At 34.4% G+C, this 13,952-nt stretch overlaps 1 pseudogene; it reads left to right on the plus strand.

Moving 5' to 3' along the window:
- The first annotated feature begins 3,579 nt into the window (after window positions 1–3,579).
- LOC137931900 (U2 spliceosomal RNA) lies at window positions 3,580–3,756 on the plus strand (annotated as a pseudogene).
- The last annotated feature ends 10,196 nt before the right edge of the window (window positions 3,757–13,952 follow it).

Consider the following 13,952-nt stretch of genomic DNA (forward strand, 5'->3'; position numbering starts at 1 on the left):
TATACTTATATTGCTTGTGCGGACCTGGACGTCCTAAGATCCCCTTGCTTTCAGACCTTAAAAAACTTAATGCTCTTTACAAAACCACCATTTTTTTGTTAAACAATGTATTATTAGAACATATAATGTGTGTTTTATTCGGTGAGCATGCAACAAAGCGTACAGAAGTAATGGCTGCTGGGGCCCTGAAGTTCTGCAGTGACTACGAGCCGTAATGTTCTTTCATGAAGTAAAAATATAACCTTGTTGAGGTCAAAAATGTTGAATGCAAGCCACCTCTAATCAGTCTTATTGGAAATCTATAAAGATTCTTATATAACAGAGGACATCTTATGAAATATTGATTATTATATATTATTTTTATGCAAATTTAAAAAGTAAATATACTTAATGTATAGATTTATATTATTAAAAGCGATAGTCTTTTTTCGCGTTATTAAATATTGATAAATTCCTATAGCTTATAAATATGAATGTTTAGTTAAAATACTAAATATATTTGGTGATATTTGATGAAATGAAAATATGTATGGGGTAAAGGAAAGCATACATTTCTCCCCGCAGCAGTTGAAGGGTTGAGGGCAGATCGCCCAACGGGCCGAACGCATGAGACAATAGATGATAACATCGTATAACTCCTCGAGATGATATAAGTTATAGAGCCATCGTCCAAACATTCCATTGATTAGAATCATAATAAATAATATCACCGGCTGACAAATTAAAACATTCAATGGACATCGCTGTACGATGCAATCATTGCAATTCTTTCTTATAACACAATACATAATAGTATTCAACACAGATGCCGTTGGATCTACGTAAGTTACCAAGACTTCCAGTTCGGTAAGAGCTGCAAATTAAACCATCTTATCGAATTAATAAAGAATATCATTTCTAATCACCACCGATTAAAAAACTGTCTTATTTTTTTGTAGATTTTTCTCAGATCAGTTCAGCTCGTTTGGACCCTTCGTATCTTTAAGTTGAAGGTTGCCATTACAGGAAGGTTCAATCTAATTCTAGTTTCTATTAAATTGAGCTCATCTGGCATCTTCTCACAAAGTGGTAACTTTAAATGAACCTATGCGCAAGCGCAGCCTAGGATTATTCTCGTAGAATATGTCTAATGACCTTAAGTTCATAGTATGGATTGCAGGCCGCTTCCAAACGTTCATTTTGAAAATCTGTAGGAGATGTTTATGTAGGTAGGTCCAAAACAAATCAACAATATTTATTAACTTACTATACCTAAATGTTAAAAAGTCAGGGTTTGGTTCTGAAGAAAAATTAGGATGATACCAGGCAAATTCTGTGCAAGTCTTTACACCCACAAATACAAAAACTAACTTTTTTGTGTACATTTGTGTGTACCATATGTTAATTATTTATTTAAACAAACAATATGAGTATTGTTTTAATTTCTAAAATATTCTATTTAATTAACTTAAAAAAGGTACTACAGGTAAAAAGTATTTATATTATTAATATTTTTTTTAATTAATTGACGAATGCTGTTTGCCCGTAGGCATTTACACCTGTACCGCTCAAGTTAGATGACCGTTGAAGGCAATAAGCCTAAAAAGCTAAAGGAGGCCGCAAAATTTTCAATTTAGATATTTCATGGAGTGACTAGGCAAGTGCCACTTAGACCTTAGTGGACCAAAGCTACCACTACATACACATTAAATTTTCCAATTTAGAATTGCCCCAAAGAATAGAACCACAATTCGACTGAACGGTGTAACGGGTCCAAAAATTTGCAAGAGAGTGACTCTAAAAAGCATTATATTTTTACTTACGGATAAAAGGATCCTTAGCGATTGTAGATTATTTTAAGTTCTTCATTGTAGACTTGTCAAATCAACTAGTAATTTTAATTATTATGTAATATTAATTTGACATTTATACCAAATCCTTTTCGGTAAAAGAATTTTCGAGAAAACAATTGTTCTATGTGTATAAACAACAACAGATTTAAATTATATTTATATTATTGATAAGTTTATGAAATTCAATTTAATGCATATTTAAACCCCGATAAATGTATTAATAAATGATTTCACGTAACAAGAAGTTACGGAAATAAAGTATGTACAAAACGATGTGTAATCATTTTAAAAGAATTTTCCATTTGTTTTCCAGATATTTATTTAATCTTAAAGAAATATATGCACAGATTTAGAGTAAAAGAAATCTTTATCAATATTTTTATATAATGTGAATCCATTTTAAATTATTATTTATATTAATTATCTGTAGTAATTATCTAGACTATAATTTTTGCAACGTGCTTGTTTGTTACCATCGCTCTAAACATCACAACAAGAAATGAGCGGTATTTCGCTTCTTATTTATATACAAGCTGGGTTTTGTTTTGTTTATGTTTTCTTGTTTTGAATGTCTCTTGAGATGTTCCTATTACGCTAGGATGTAATGTTTGTTTACCTTAGTTACTTTTATTACTATTTATATCACAGTTATGTTGAATATATTTTTTACTAAGAACAATACGTCATTGCCATATTCATCTTATCATCATTTCGGCCGTAAGATGTGTACTGCTGGACAATACCAGAGATTTCCATCAGAACCGGTTGGATATCTCCGAAAGCCTCCATCTAGCGTCTTTCATCACCATATCAGGCGATAACTTCCCACAGGAAGGCATAGTCTTGCGCTGCCTGCAGCCAACGACTTCCAGCGATCCCAACCATGTCATCGGTCCACTAGTGGGGAGCATACCCACGCTGAGACTACCGGCTTGCGGTCGCCACTCGAGAACTTTTCCTATACCGTATTTCTGTAAGTTATTATAATTCTTAATATTATGTCATTAAAGAGTGCTTCTTCTATTTCTCTTGTTTCTAATTACAATCGGTAAATGTGCTAGATGTTTGCAATAATAGAAATCACCTCTGAATTGTTAAGGAATTTTTCTGCATTGTAAAATCTTTATTATTAAAAATATTGTTATGTACAAAACACGAGAGCGATTTAAACAGATTTGACTGTTCCTTTTTATTTTTATATTTTCATTAAGGCACAAGTAAAGCTACGGTGAGTAAAAAAGAGAAAAAATAGGAGAGAAATGGAAAAAATCAACAATTTTTTTCACATACTAACCTCACTTTATTTACTAAAACATGTGTTCTTAGCTGTCAAATTTGAATTGTTAGTCGAAGACAAAAAAAGTGTTTCTTAGAAGTTATCCAATTAAATATATTGTATATCTTATAACGTTACAATAAAAGTATAATAAAGTTATTACTTCAGTGTGGTGGTGTATCAACTGGTAAATATAATTGTGAATGTCTTTATTTATTAACTATATAATAAATGTATTAAGTGTGAATTACATTGCCCATTTAAATATCTTATTAATCAGAAAATAAGAGTAAACTATATAGGTAAAATAAGAGTATTCTCTTGTCAAATAAGGCAGCCAAAATGGCCTTCGTGTAAGTATAAATGCAGGGCCTGATTTACCAAACCGTACTCTGGGTGGTCAGCTTTTGAATCGCATCCAGGATATGCTTAGGCCCTGTATAACTTTTGTGGTATCAAAGACTAACCTCAATCGCTTCTCAGCCAAAATCAAAGTGTATATGTTTTTTTCAGCTTAATATCTGAAAGTTTCGACACTGTGTGACCAGTATATTAAACTGATTTTTGTAAAACGACACAATGATCAGGGTGCGCTTCTGTTCTGTCATGGGTCACCTCGGCAATGCAGTGCCGCTGGGATCAAAATTAGAGAAAATTTATTTAAATTAGGGAAAAAAATTAGAGATCCCATATAACCTCAAAATGTATCTTCTAAAGAATTCAAAAATATTTCAGACAGAAACAAAAAATTATTAGGCCCATAAGTAAATAAAAAAGACGAACCGGCAAAAACAATTAGGGATCCTGTATAACCTCAAACTTCATCTCCCAAAAGAGTCCTGAAATATTTCAGACAGAAACAAAGAATTATTAAGCCCATAAGTAAATAAAAAAGACGAACCGGCAAAAAAACTAGGAATCGTATATAACCTCAAACGTCATCTCCTAAAGATTTCTAAAATACTTAAGACACAAAATAGAATTATTATCAAGGGTGGCAACCCTTGATCTCTTTCTCTCTATCTTCTCTCATCTCTATCTTCTTTTTTTTTTTATGGCCCTCGCTATTGGGGCCCTCTCGTTCCCACATCTTATTTACGGGACAGGGACGTTTTTATCTTTTAATGATTCACTTTCTTTTTTTTATTTCCATGCTCTTCTGTCATACTTCACATGATCTATGTTTCTTCTACTTACATTCTACAATTTCTATCTTTCTTTTACTTACTTTCTACCGTTCATTCATCGTCTCACTTCCTTTGCCTCGTTCCTTATAACAGCTTTTGATTATCACATTATTTTTACTTTTTCTTATCTTTTATTTTACATTTTATAATTTGGTTATTTTATATTTTATCACAGATTACATAGTATTTGTTTTATTTACTTTATAATTATTTCTTAGTTTTTTAGCTATTACCTGTATTAGTTTTGTTTACATTATTTACGTTTTGCAATTTTTTTTTAATAATCAAAATCCCTATATTAAATTATATTATATTTTATCACAGATTACATAGTTTTTGTTTTATTTACTTTATTATTATTTCTTATTTTTTTAAGCTATTACCTGTATTAGTTTTGTTTACATTAATTACATGTTTTGCTATTTTTTGCAATAATCAAAATGCCAGTATCTTCGTACTCGCAAAACCATGTACAATTTATATTTCAGTTCCAGTTCAAAATTGTTCAACGCCTCGTTCGGCTTACTTACATACATAATTAACAAAGAGTTATATTGATATGTTAAGCGTAATTCTATACATCGGATGTGCGGTCCACGGAGTTATTTAATTGTTCGCTGTTTCAATAAGCTAAGTTGGAGTACAGAAGCGAAACTGGTCTTATAAACGCGAAATAATATCGAAGCAATGATCGTTTATGAAACAATGGAGATGGTTTATTTGCCATGTACTAAATATATATGAATAGGCAAGTTAATGTGGTAATAGGCAGGCCACAGAGCACTGGGACCTTAGGGCTTTAGAGTGGAGACCACAGGCCGGCCAATGAAGTGAACATTTACACACAAGATGGTCCGACGACATAATCAAGGTCACGAGAGGCCACGGTGGATGCAAGCAGCGCAAGATATATCGTGGCGAATTTCAGCGGCAACCAATGCCTTGAAGTAGGCATCTATCGTCAACGATAGTCATCATTTGACCCAAAATGATTAATAAAAAATAATATTTATGTGTTATAACGTCGAGAAATATGACGATAATGAAGAATGTGAATTAATTTAATAATTGGTCACCGCAGTTCAATTACAATAAATTATAAATACCAATTATTTTCGAGACAAAATTTTTAACAGCGAACTAGCGTAAGAGTCGAAAAAAAAATCGCCAGTAATATTATTATTAATACAAACTATCTTTCATACCAATACTAGCGTAATATTGGACAATTTATTTATGAAAAATTCTTAAAGTTATTTACGAGTTTTGATGTGCATAGATTAAAAACGATAGAAAGGTCATCAAGTATGTGTTTAATGGCGTTGCATGAGATAAAGAAATTTTTAATCTCTATTATATGTCCGCGACATTTTCTTGAAACGTATTATTTTATTACAGATTGTAGTTCTGCATAACTAACGTTCACGTTATTAAAAGTACATATATTATAAACAGGATAATTTATTATTTTTAACATTATTTAAACTCAGTAGCGTAGAAGGAGTCATGATATATAGAAAATATTTACCATCACGACTCCATTATATATTATATTTAGATAGAAAAAAAAAGGCATACAATTTTTTACAATGCAAGGAAAGTACGGCTTTTTCAGACAACGATTTCATCGTTATTTGTTTTATGATAAAATATGTTTGTAGTCATTGTTTGAAATAAGTTAATTATTGAATTATTCCCCCTAACAGTAAATAAATTAGCAAATTCCGAAATTTAAATTTACACGAAATTATTAAGTTCAACTGTATTACACGGCTAGACTAATGAACAAAATAATATTTTAATTTTACCTTTTTAATTGATGAATGTTATATTTTAAAACTGATTGGCTCTATTCCAGAAAAAAAAACAAATCATGAAAATTAGTCCAGCTGTTATGGAGTTATAATTGGTATAACAAAAACTACATTTTAAAAATATTTGTTTATGGTAAATTTATTTATATATTACTTTCTTATTCAATTATAACTGTGATATAGAATATTAATGTAAGTTTATGCACATGAAATTGAATCGTGAAATAAGGTTCACATCACACGAGAACGGCTCTACAGATTTCCCTAGATTTTAATATTTTTATTAAAGCACAAAGAACATTATTGTAAAGAAAAGTTAATCAAATTATTTTTTTATATTTACTGATTGTTTGTAAAAGATTCTTACGAAAAAAAAAGATTACGTAGAAACGGCGGGCTGTCAAACTGCGCGAAGAAAAAGGTTAGCTGTCAAAGCTAACCTTTTTCTTCGCGCGTGTGGCAGTTCCCGCACCACAAATTCATATTGCTGTTACACAGTTGCATCGGACAATAAATATCTATCATAAAATTAATTTTTATTTCACATTTAATTAATAAATAAAATATTCACATGATACATGTTTTTTTTATAACACCACTCGCCAATAACATTTGGCAGTACAGACTGTCCACACAGCTAGTAATAAAAAAAAAACTAAATACTTCTTAGATTTGCTATTATTTAGTATTCATTGCTTTAGAGGAACTAAATCCTTCCTCATCAAGCGATGGATTGTAGTTAACAATTATAATATAACCTTAAAAAAGAGCTATTAATTATGCTTGTTCAATGCGCAGATTTATTTCGTGAATAGCTATTAAGTAGTTAATTGTTTGCGCATACGCAAATCGCGTACACATCTTCATACAATGCGTAAAATTTTAGCGCCTTTGCTCTTTTGGTGTATGGAGCAAGAAATGAAATTTGAGCGTTTTGTTTACGTAATTTTTGTGTAGTATTTATTGGTAGCAGTAGATAATGTGTAGTATTTATTTATTGTTGTAAATACATTATCAGGTCATAGAAACCCAGGTTATGATGTTGAGATTATGTAAAATAAACTGGTAGGTGCTGTGTCCCGATAGCCCTTCTGAAAGCTCCACTTCCTGGCTACTTTTTCTTTATTACACTTCTACAATTAAATCTGTTTTTTATTTGAGTCAGTCTTTCGAGGGAGGGCGCAAAAAGCGTTTATACTAATATCTCTGCTAAGGTAGCGAAGCAAGAGAACTCCTGGGAGAGCCTCATTCCTGGCCGCTACATACTACAGTTTCATCGAATTGGGAGATCGCAAAGTTTTTGGATAACTTAGGCGGAAGTTCCATGGCATGACTAGATGTAAGGGCCTTCTCGTCGCTTTTCCAATATAAGTGCATCCTAAGCAAGTAACTCTGTGTTTGGCACTGGTCGGTGTAACATTACTCCTGAAGATGCCCCGTGGAGGAGTGAAACACGTGTTGAGTGATTTAATGGTGGTAGTTGTATAATTCGCATTGTTTTCCGCATGCGCATTTATCAGCGGGTTGGCGGGCGGTGCACTTTATTGCACAACTACTGCTGCATGGCGGAAGTAGCTATATATTAGTCCTTTTCTTACTTAGGATAGACTTCCGCAAAATAACGCCTGAATCCATTAGATATATAAGTGCATCCGTACCTGGTTAACATTACTATCACTTCGGAAAGCGCTGGCGCTGGGAGTAGTGGAAGAAGAAACTTAAGGAATGCTTCTTTTTTATATGATCGAGGGTTTTTTATTATTATTAAGATCTATATTAAACCGACATTTGCGTCCATGCCTTTGTTTTACATTTAATTTTAATATTTAAAAAAAAATTACTAACGTTTTTGCATATCATAGTGTTCACTAAGCTAAGTTATAATAGTCTCTTCTTAAACTATTTATAATCTAGAGTTGGCGACCCCTGTTATACATAAGCCATCCTCGATTCTGACAAAACTAGTTGGTTTACAAACGACTGCGAAATGTTTTTTATGATGTCTGTGTACATTTTTCGCGTCGTCCGGAGACTCGAGCATATATTTTTATAATTAATTCTTGTACCATCCGCCTTTACATTAGATCATACGACAAATATTAATTCCGTTGTCGTACAGTGTCAAATGGCATCAATCACAGCGGACAGGCGGGGTTTCGAGAACGTAAATCAGGTATTCTTCGTCCGAGCTAATTGTTAGTTTGTTTTATAGACATGAGCCCATTGTCTATTTGCACTGGCGTCGGTTTTATATTACGTACTCATAGTTTATAGATTTGGGCGGGGCTAAAAAAATTTAATGACTTTTTATGACTTACCTAAAGTTATTTAATTAATTATTAAACATATCATTTACACTAATAACATAATCTTAATCCATCAATAAATTTAAGCTTAAAATTGTAACTGTAGTTATACATTTTTTTTCACAGATAAAGAATCATGTGTACCTATAAATACCCACTGCAAGATAAAAGCCTCCTAAATCCGATGAGCCAATGCAACGTGCGAACGTCACCGTGCAACTGGTAGTCGCCCTACCAGCTTATAAGATTTTAAGTTCACGGACCCTTTCGCTCCGTGAACTCAATTCAGATGAAGCTGTAAAAGCCTTAGGGCTAGCAGCAACAACATCTACAGAGAAAATGCAAAATGCAGAAGCCTCCTATAAAAATCGATGACTTACTGTGACCTTGATTATGTCGGGGGGTCAATACGTAGTTGTTACAAGGGAACCTTTTGATCCCAATGGCCGTTGGTGTACCGCTTCAGACGAGCTCAATGACCATGGTTCTTCTGAGGACCTCTTTATATTTATTTTTAAATATTTTCGAGCTGATGATGGTGACCAGTAATTATTTTCTCTCGGACACGAGTTGAGAAACATCATTCTTACTGTTAAATGACCACTCCCATGAATTTCCTTCATGGGTCTCGGTAGTACATAGCAGTGGTAAAACTGCTGAAATAATGATAATGATGAATCTCTTAATCCATCAACCAGATACGAGCTAGAAAATATTGATATCCTGATGGTAACATAAAGAATGAAGATTTAATAGACAGAGAGTTTTTCTTCAAAGTTGTTGTTTTTATAGCGCGCAGGTGAAATGGTCACTAGGGCTATAGTTCTGGAGTGAAGATGGACCAACGAGTGCAGTGGAGGGCGTTTACCCACAAGGTGACGACCTTGTTAATGTCGTCTGAAAACGATCTAGATACAAGCCGCTTGCGACTAGCTATTGGAAACCAATGGAAGAGACCAATTTCCAGCTGTGGACTTCCTGTCCAATAGTATTAAATCAGAAGATATATAAACAATCATGACATTATATCATCATGTTCATCATACTCACATTCGTCGAAATACAATTCGGAAATCAAGATGACAGTTTATTTTTTATCTGTAATCCAATAAAAATTCAGAAGTTTCGTAGAAATTAACTTGATGTCTATTCACTGATTAACATGTTTTCGATTTTTTTACAAAGTAAATGCAGATGCGTTCAAAATGAAACTGCTTCACCTTTGTCTGCATTCCACCATCTCTTGACATAATGTGACGTCAAGATCCTGCAAAATTATCGCTAAGGAAGTTACGTATGATTGTATTCGAAACCAATAAAATATTTTGACAGATGGAAATGATTTTGACATCTGTCATTGTTTCCAAAATTTCCTTTATTACAATTCACTTTATTATTTAATTGGTATACCCAAAAAATATATTTCTGTTCGAAGCATTTTATATTGAAATAAACTACTCCTTGGAATTACAGCAAACCGTTATTATTAAAAAAGTTTCGAGTTTTATTAGCGGCAAAATTGACATAACTGCTTTGACATTCCTTTTTTAATATGTAATATATGTGTATGTGTCATTTATGTGTATATTATGTCATCTGTCAATTTAAGTACATTTTTATTAATAATTAGATAATACTATGGCAACTTGCGATGTAGGTTACGAGTTCCATTCCCGAGATACAATCATATATAATTCACATTTTGTGCATTAATTATATTGGATTGTCACAGCTCACAAACAAATTTTCAGAGGATGGCAGAAGCGTCCTTAGCGTACCATAATGCCACGATTATGGTATATCCCCTTATAGATCTTTAGTAGGGACTTTAGTCTGTGGACTGTAACGATGAAAAAAGATTGTCATGTATCGACAATGTGCCTCTTACACCCGGTTACAGGTGATTAACATGTATAAGTCTGTACATTTAAGGATTTGAAAGTAAAATTATAACAATTATTGTGGAGCAGAAACGACAAGGACGAGATAATAAGTAGAGTATCCAATATGTATATATAAACTACTCAAAACAAAATAGGGCCCACCGCAACTTTGTCTCTAATCGTGTTTATAAATAACTCATATTCTAATCATTGACAGAATGAAGCACTACCACTTCTAGCACACATGTTTATTAGTTCATAATGATGTTTTAAAAGTTAACTTTTTTGTTGATTTCAAGTGGGTAGACAAAAAAGTAAAGTGCTCAAAATTTATCCATTTCTTAAATTTTCAATCGTTTGTGTTCTCAGTCTTGCTTTAAGCGCGATACTTTGATCACACTTTGTTTAGCTGTGTTTTTTTCGTTTCGGCATTATTCCCGATTACAATGCCAGGTTCTCGTCGTCATATGGATGTGGAAACTTCGACAAGGGCAGTTCTTTTGCTTCAAGAGGGAGAATCGCAAAGATCGGTTGCATCTCGCCTTGGTGTGTCACGGCGAGCTATTCGAAACGTATGGGAGCGGTTCCAGGAGACAGGTAGTGTAGCTAGAAGACCTGGATCAGGAAGGATTCGAGCCACAACTGCTCAAGAAGACCGGTACATTCGATTGACTGCGCGCCGGGACCGCACGACTACCGCCCGGACCTTGCAATCCCGGCTAAGGCAATCTACTGGCACACGCGTTAGTGGTCAAACCATTTGGAATCGACTCCACGAGGACGGGCAACATTCTAGGATGCGTGTTATTCGTTTAAAATTAACAAGGGCTCACCGGGCAACACGTTTGAGGTTTGCGCGTGAGCATTTGGACTGGACCATGGACAATTGGAGGACAGTACTCTTTTCAGACGAGTGTAAAGTTAAATTTTTTAGCGATGACAGACGTGTACGTGTGTGGAGAAGAGAAGGAGAACGTTTTACTGAACCATGCATGCACGGTACTGATCGTTTTGGGGGCCCGAGTGTGATGATATGGGGCGGTATAAGCTTGTTAGGCAAAACAGAGCTGGTGATCTTGAACGAAGGGACGGTCACTGCAGCCAGTTACGTCGAGCAAGTAATCCGACCTTATGTCATCCCATATTCAAAAAGAGTAGGTGATAATTTTGTGTTTATGCAAGACAACGCTCGTGCGCATACAGCTAGGGTCACTCAGAGGGCACTTTCTGATGCCAATATCTCGGTTTTACCTTGGCCAGCAATGAGTCCCGATCTCAACCCGATTGAGCATTTATGGGACCAATTGAAAAGAAGTCTTAAAGAGACCCATAGCCACGTTAACAGCCAACAGGACCTCATAAACGCGCTGAATCTCTGTTGGGAACAAATACCCGACCAAAACATCACTCATCTGATTGAGAGTGTTCCAGATAGGATCAGAGAGTGCATACGGAGCAAAGGAAGTCCTACTCGATACTAAAGAATAGCTCCCGGCAAGTTTATTAAAAACAAACAGTGACTATAAAAGTTTTTATTGACAGTCTACTTAGTGCTCATTTTCTCTAAAAATGTGTATTTGAGTGTATTGCGATAAAATTAAACAATTCAAACGTTATTTTGTGTTTACTTAATGTGTAAAACCCTAATTCAACATCGACTAATTGTAAAAATTTAATAATCATGTATGCACATAAATTAAGGGACAAAATGATGGTGGGCCCTATTTTGTTTTGAGTAGTATATTTTATATTATTACTCAATCCTCTATCTTGTAATTTACACAGCTGCCTATTGCTTATGTCTGCACTACTTATGGTTAGCTAGCTCATGCTCAGGAAGCATTATGTCGACCATTGCACAATATATATGTACATACAGAAATGTAAATAAATAATTATATAAAACATTTACATAAATCAATATTGTCAAGCTAATATCTAATATACATATCAAGTTATAAGTACATGTATTTTTTGAAGATATATCAATATTACCCTATTGGTATATTAGGTTTTTTAAAGCGATATTTAAGTTGGTTTTTAAAGGAAGCTGCTTGTTTGGTTTAGTTTAAAAATATGAATATTATTCAAGTGTGAAAATCGCTGAAAACTATGCTTATATCTCGCCTAAAGCCTCTTGCTCGTGGCGACTTTTTGTAACGATGTTGTCCCCCGACTATACTTGATAAAAGCAATTTTTCTTTATGGTCCCCGCTATTGGGGACCTCTCGTTCCCCTTTCTCGTGTGGGACAGAGGCTTTTTATTTCTAATATTTTATTCATATAATTTTTGTATTATTATCATTCTCATCTTTCATGTATCATATTATCTGTCGTACTGTTTCTTTCGTTCTACAATTTTCCCAGTCTTTCTCTTTTATTCCATTAGCCATACATCCATCCTCAACCACTGCATTCTAAGTTTCCTTACAATTTTATTTATATCACATTTTTTATTTACATTTTTTTGCAACATTACATTTTTTGTTCATACATTTAACATATATCTTCTTTATAATTATCATATTATATTATACTGTTTATTGCACTGTTTTTGGTACTACTTTATTTATTTTCTTTTTTATTTTAGTGTTTGTTTTACTTTTTTATTCATATCGAAGTCTATTTGAATCTATTATTGGGTTTTATTTTTACCTATGGCATTTATCACCACCTTTCTGCAGTAGCTGAGGAAGCATTCTCTCTCCCCTTCTTTCTGCATGATTCCTTTCCTCTGTCCTATTTGCCCATCCGGCATTCGGAATCCGCACGCAGTCGTCCGAACGCCGGACAGTGGGCCACAAGGTGGACCACAGTCTTGCCCACGCTCGGTTCACAGAAGCACGAGGGGTCCTCCTTGAGCTTGAACCTGTGAAGGTACTCAGATAACCACCCGTGACCCGTGAAGAGCTGGGCCAAGACCGCATCCATCTCGACCCTGCGGAACACGCGGTAATAGAAGAAGGTAGATAGAAAAAGGAAGGGATAGAAGCATTGCTGAAGTTTCTACCGCTTCTTCTTCTCCCAGCTTCCTTCCAAAGTAGTAATAGAGATATTAGTCACGCAATATAAACCGGTCAAACCGCTAACCTAGGCGGGTATTAAAGACTAATGACTACCCAAGCTCAGGTCTCCATGGGGGTCCCTTGAACTAATTCACTCCATGGATAGCGTTCCTGAAACGATCTAAGAGCTGTACGGCCTTCCAGTTCTTTCAAATAGGAGTATGTAGCGACCTGAGCAGAGTCTCCCCCGGCAGAACTTCGCTACTTTAACAAAGATCTCAGAGTAGACGCCATGTCACCTCAAACCCGCCGAATCTGCAAATGCCACACGGGCAGCAGTGAGTCGGGTAAAAAAGCGTGTTGGTCGTATTTTCAACGTGTGACAGCGTCGCTACTGCATCACTACAAAAAGTCGTCATGAGCAAAGGTTCAGCTGTCTTATTTAAGTTCATCGCTATTTCTCATCGCAACTATTTGTTAGTTGGTCCGCTTAAACAAGTTATTTACTTTGCATAAAATTTAATAATACCATTAGTATTCAGTAAAGAACAGGCCTTTCTTTAATTGATGACTCATTTGCGTTGCAGCTTAATCTGTACGAAAATACATTAAGAAATATACAAAGTATTACTGTACTGTTTTGTATAAT

Source organism: Battus philenor, unplaced genomic scaffold (genome assembly GCF_028537555.1).
Source record: "Battus philenor isolate CCGP_79_NKW_IND1 unplaced genomic scaffold, ilBatPhil1.0.hap1 SCAF_8, whole genome shotgun sequence".
NCBI classification, from domain to species: Eukaryota; Metazoa; Arthropoda; class Insecta; order Lepidoptera; family Papilionidae; genus Battus; species Battus philenor.